This window comes from Dasypus novemcinctus, chromosome 4, assembly GCF_030445035.2.
Source record: "Dasypus novemcinctus isolate mDasNov1 chromosome 4, mDasNov1.1.hap2, whole genome shotgun sequence".
In the NCBI taxonomy this organism is placed as follows: domain Eukaryota; kingdom Metazoa; phylum Chordata; class Mammalia; order Cingulata; family Dasypodidae; genus Dasypus; species Dasypus novemcinctus.
Window position 1 is genome coordinate 163754893 of NC_080676.1, and position 6161 is coordinate 163761053.

Consider the following 6161-nt stretch of genomic DNA (forward strand, 5'->3'; position numbering starts at 1 on the left):
TCCCCAGAAAGTATCGAGCAGACGATGGCGACTCGTAAGGAGGTGAAATCTCCTGGTGGATTTCACTCCATGTGACATTAACTCTCGGCTATGCAAGGGGCATAAGTGGTCAAAGAAAGAATGTAGGGCTGAGGGCTCCTCTCCCTTGGACTCAATGCCTCATTGATTTTGTCCCCACGCCACAGAACGGGCACCTCTCGTGTGCGCGCCCGTGTGATTAACTCCGTTACTCGAGTCTTGAGCGTGGTGGCCGCTCATCCATTTGAGAGTATCATACTCTGCATGGATGTTTTGACTCCGTTCCGACTGCTTTTGCAATACAGGTTCTAAAAGAGGAAAAAGTACTTCATAGTGTTCCCCGAGCTCAAGATGTTGTGAATCCATTTTGTTGTGTCTTTACTGTGAAAGGTGTAAAAGATGAGACAATTTACGTAGCAGGGAGGAGCAGCCATTCAGAGAGAAAATAGCCCCACTCCAGGGCATGTCCTGCGGAGTTGATTGTCCTCGCCCATTCTTTCCACTTCCTTTTCTTCATCTGTTAACTGGCTTCGGGGTCTGTCCAGTCTTCAGATGCATGGTACCCTGCCTTCATTTTTGTCCCCCCTGATCCACAGATTATGTCCTCCCCGACAGAACACTGTTCCATTGGACACGTTGCTTGTCTCCCACCCAGCTCGTCTCTCTGCCCCGCGTCTCAGAGCTCCTTGGCCTCTGGACCTCTGCAAATCCTAGTCCTCTTTTTAGAATATGGAACACTCCTTTTTTTAAGGTTTTCAATTTATTTTTAAAATAGATAACCCATGCATGTGGTTCACATGCATACATGTGGAGGAGCTCTTACTTTGTCAATTCAAAAGGTACAAAAAAGATTGTAGTGACAAGTCCGTCTTCCTCACTCTGTCCCACGCTCAATCCCCCAACTCCCCTCCCCAGAGGAAAACACCCTCGTTAGTTTCCTTTTCATTTTTTTTAAAATTAGAGAAGTCGCAGGTTCAGAACAACCATGCATAAAATACAGGGTTCCCATATACCGCCCTACTACTAACCCTTGCCCTGGTGTGGCACATCCCTTACCACTGGTGAAAGCACAGTTTTCAACTGTGCGTTAACTACAGTCCACGGTTTACCCTGGGGCTCGCTGTCTGTGTTGTGTGATTCCACAGATTTAAACAAGTTGTTTTATTCTGGTACCCTATATACAACCTAGCATTTCCCTTTTTAACACATTTGTGTATATATATTTCAGTGTTGTTGATTACGCTCACCACGTCGTGCTGCCGTCACCACCGTCCATTACCAGACATTTCCACTGTTCTAGTAGCAATGGCGCGTTTGGTCCTTGAGGGGCATTATTGCGTTCTCCTTTGCAGCACATGCCCACCTCTTGCTCCGGCTGGTACAGCCATTGTGCCACTTTTCTAGAGTAGACGACAAACTATAAGACACGTAATAAACATGGGTACAAAGGGTGCGTATACGTCTGAGTATGTATCAGCCACAAGAGCCTGGAGAAACTAGTTCCCATCCCAGCCCGGGACGAACAGCGATGCTGGAAGCTTGAAATCTTGGAGAAGGCTCGCTGTGTCTGCACGCCTGTTCAGTGCGTGCCTTCTCCGGGTCCTTCCAAAGTCTGACGGATGGGCTATGGTGTGAGCCTCGATTCCTAAGGTTTTTCCAGCTTCACGAGTCTCCTGCTAGACAGGATCATTGGAAACACAACTAAGCTCATCCACGGCCTCCAGGAGAGTTACGGCACACTCCAGGGAGGGCTGCGCACGTCGCAACGTCGCCGAGATGGCATATTAAAGGAGAACCTGGGGGAAGCGGATTTGGCTCAACTGATAGAGCGTCCGTCTACCACATGGGAGGTCCAGGGTTCAAACCCAGGGTCTCCTGGCCCATGTGGTGAGCTGGCCCACGCACAGTGCTGATGCGCGCAAGGAGTGCCCTGCCATGCAGGGGTGTCCCCCACGTAGGGGAGCCCCACGCGCAGGGAGTGCACCCCTCAAGGAGAGCCGCCCGGCACAAAAAAAGCACAGCCTGCCCAGGAGTGGCGCTGCACGCACAGAGAGCTGACGCAGCAAGATGACAGAACAAAAAGAGACACAGATTCCCGGTGCCGCTGACAAGAATGCAAGCGGACACAGAAGAACACACAGCGAATGGACACAGGGGGTGGAGGAAGGGGAGAGAAGTAAATTTAAAAAAATAAATCTTTAAAAATAAAAAGGAAACCTGGGAAGGTTCTCCAAGGGAAGGCACGTGGCTGGCCGGAGCAGCCGGCTTCAGGGCAAATCAGCAGAGGCCCTGGACTCTGCGCTGGGCGCCTGCCACCCCCTCCCTCCCCCGCTTCTCCCTCTTCCTCCCCACTCCTGTTTAAAGGAAACCGTCGCATGCATCGATTCCTCCGTGGCAGATTGCGCTGCTCCTCTGGCTGTGAACTCACCTTCCCCAGCCTGGCACCCTCCCATAGCTGCCCCCATGGGTGTACCCTAAGAAATTTAATATTAAGAATTGTGAATCCGCGAGCTTGCTAATCAGTAGTGTCGGCTGTTTTAGTCTAGAATTGTGAACGATGAAGTTGTCCTTTGGAATGTTATAACGCTGCTATGCAGGCAACCCCATCATCCATAACCCCAAAAGTGAACGTTTAAGAAGAACTAAATTCCAAACATGGCGTTTACACATCCTGTTTGTATCCCTGGTAAAACTAACAGCTGAAAACCTTTATGTTCCTGCTCGGTGCACCATAAATCCAATAGAACAAAGACCCTCTCTCCTGGGAAGGGCCGACCAGCCCCCGTGGGCTGGATTCGGTTACTTTTGTTGCAGTAGATCCTCACGAGTTGCAAGACTCATTGGAGTTCTGAGGTTCAGAACCCCTTAAAAGGGATGGTCCCCCAGCTGCCCATGGAGCCTCTCCCGGGAGGGGACACTGCCGGGTACCGTGGTTCCCATTGGGACTCTGATGGGCTGCAAAGGGGCTCCCCAGCCACGTGAGAGTTCAGATGTTGACTTTCCCCCCAATTTGGTGAGTGCTGTATATACTGTCATGCTTTCCTAAGTCTTTGATCACTTTCTTTTGTGATTACTCAATTCTTATAATCGTTTGGTATAACCACAAAATCATGGGATTGGATAAAACCGCCTTGGCAGAGCATTTAGAGTTTTTGCCTCCTCCCTAGCAGAACGCCCATCCATGCCAATTCCCTGCTTCCATCTTTGTATTCCTCTTCCCAGCCCCTTCCCTCTTTTCTATAATGCCTTCCTGGTTTCTTCTCTTGAGGTGGGGCAGAGTCTGGCACTGGGGAGCAAGACTCTGTCAATTACAAAGGAAAGGTGAGTCAAACCAGGGATCCACTTCCTAAAATCCAGCAGGGTCCTTCTCTGGTTCTTATTAGAGAGAAGCAAGTAGAATCCCCAAATTGCAAGCCCTCTCCTTACCAGCTTCAGCCTGTTTCTTCCCCCACACTGGGCAGTTTTCCCACTCTCTGCTGGGCTGCCTCCCTGGCTGTGGCCTAAATATTCCAGAGTATAAACTGCAGAAGGACTAGAAAATTGACCCAGCAGTTTGGAAATAAAGACTGAGTGATACAAACACTATTTACTAACTGTTTTTCTTCATTTGTCCAAGCTCTTTATATTTGGAGGACCCTGTTTTCTCCATGGCATGAACCCCGGCAGGTTAGCAAAGTGATCTCCCTTCATCCCCATCAAATGGTGTCTTTTTATTTTATTTTTCTTATTTTATTTTTTTGAAAGATTTATTTATTTATTTTTAATTTCTCTCCCCTCCCTCTCCCCGCCCCAGTTGTCTGTTCTCTGTGTCTATTTGCTGTGTCTTCTTCTTTGTCCCCTTCTATCCTTATCAGCGGCACAGGAATCTATGTTTCTTTTTGTTGCGTCATCTTGTGTCAGCTCTCCATGTGTGCGGGGCCACTCCTGCGCAGGCTGTACTTCCTTTCACGCTGGGCGGCTCTCCTTACGGGGCGCACTCCTTGCACGTGGGGCTCCCCTATGTGGGGGACACCCTTGCGTGGCATGGCACTCCTTGCGTGCATCAGCACTGCGCATGGGCCAACTCCACACGGGTCAAGGAGGCCCGGGGTTTGAACCGCGGACCTCCCATGTGGTAGATGGATGCCCTAATCGCTGGGCCAAGTCCACTTCCCCGACAGTATCTTTTTAAATGGCAGACGCCTTCCCAGAACACACAGGGACGTAGGTGCAGCTGTCCTGAGACAGGTGGCGGCCATCGGCTCACCCCAGGTGTCCAGGTGCGTTCTGAGCCGAGGACCTAGGACAGCAGTGAGCAGGAGGGCCAGGAGAGAGGCCTGCGATGGCCCAGGCCCTGCCCTTCCTTCCTGGCATGGCCAGAGCAGGCCGCTCAGCCCCGCCCATCCTCCCGTGGGCCCTGACTTCCCAGCTGCCACCTGCTTCTTCAATTTGGAGCCCTGCCTGTGTCCTCAAAGCCCACGTATCCTCTGGAATATCACAAAAAAACATTCCAGGACATCGTTTTGGAAGAGCAAAAAGGCAGTTCACTTGGGGTCACCATTTACTTCTCTCTTTTTTTTTTAAAGATTTATTTATTCCTCTCCCCTTCCCCCCTCCCCCACCCCAGTTGTCTGTTCTCTGTGTCTGTTTGCTGTGTCTTCTTTGTCTGCTTCTGCTGTTGTCAGCGGCATGGGAATCTGTGTTTCTTTTTTTTTGCTGCGTCATCTCGCTGCGTCAGCTCTCTGTGTGTGCAGCACCATTCCTGGGCAGGCTGCACTTTCTTTCGTGCTGGGTGTCTCTCCTTACGGGGTGCACTCCTTGCGCGTGGGGCTCCCCTACGCGGGGGACACCCCCGCATGGCACGGCACTCCCTGCGCACATCAGCACTGCACATGGGCCAGCTCCACACGGGTCAAGGAGGCCCGGGGTTTGAACAGTGGACCTCCCATGTGGTAGATGGATGCCCTAACCACTGGGCCAAGTCCGCCACCTTACTTCTCTTTTCTTACCCCGTGGTTTAACTGGGGGAAATCCCTCATGCCTTTGGCCTCGTGTGCCAGGGTCACGCCTCATGGTGACCCATGGCCACGTGGACAGGTGCCCCGGGCTAGGGAGCCGCAAGGTCCACCAGCAGCCCTGCTAGGTGAGAGGTGGGTGCCTCCCGGCAGGGGTGCCCATGAAGCAACGGAGGTGGAGAGAGAGCTGGGCCGCTCCTGAGTCACCTCCCGCATGGCTCTCGGCCCTGCCGTCCACTGAGCTTACCTGCTTGGCGGTCTGGGCGGGCGGAGGCCTGGCACTTCTCAATCACCCTGCTCCACCACCTGACCCTAGGGGGCAGCCTGGCCCTTGAACTCCCCGTGGCAAAGCGGCAGGAACACTGGTGGGGTCGGAGGGTGTGTGGCTGGAGGGTTAGGTGTAAATGACCATGGCCAGGGAGAGGGGGCGGCCCGTCCACGGCCCTCAGACCTGGAGGCCACAGCGCACGAGAAAGGCGTGTAGACGTGCCGCAGACGTGCGTGTCCCAGAGGCTGGAAGCGCTGTGGGGCCAGCAGGCGGGCAGAGCTGCGGGCGAGCTCCCCGGGCGGTGTGCGGGCATGCTTCACTGTGGGGACTTGGTAGAAGGCAAAATTCCCCATTCCAGGCACGGATTTGAGTCACCCGGGGAACCAGCCAAAAATCCCGGGATGCAGGTGGCACCCCGACCAAGTGCCCTAGAAAGCCTGCGGCGGGACCTGGCGTTTCCACTGCCCCGCGGGTGGAGGCCTGAGGAGGGAGCCAGGCGACCAGGGAAGGGCAGAGGAAGGGGCAGTTGGGGCGCTGAGGCCATCCCGGACCAGGTGACGGTGGGGACAGGGGCGGGGTGGCTTGGCAGAGAAAGTCACCGTCCCTCGTCACTGCCCGCCCTGCACGCAGCCCTGGGACAGGCAGGGGAAAGCCTGGCCTGCTCCGTTTCTGGGCTCACAGGAACCCCACAATGCTCTGTCTCCCCACACTCAGCCGCGGCCCAGGAGGAGAGAGCAGCTGGAGGCTGCGGTGGCCTGCCTGTCCCGCCCCTCGGCCTCTCTGTGATAAACCGACAGGTGCCCAGGCATTGGAGTGGCCGGCGTGGGCCCCTGCAGGCCCGGGCCAACCCGCTCTTGGCACCCGTGGCTGCCCCAGCGTGG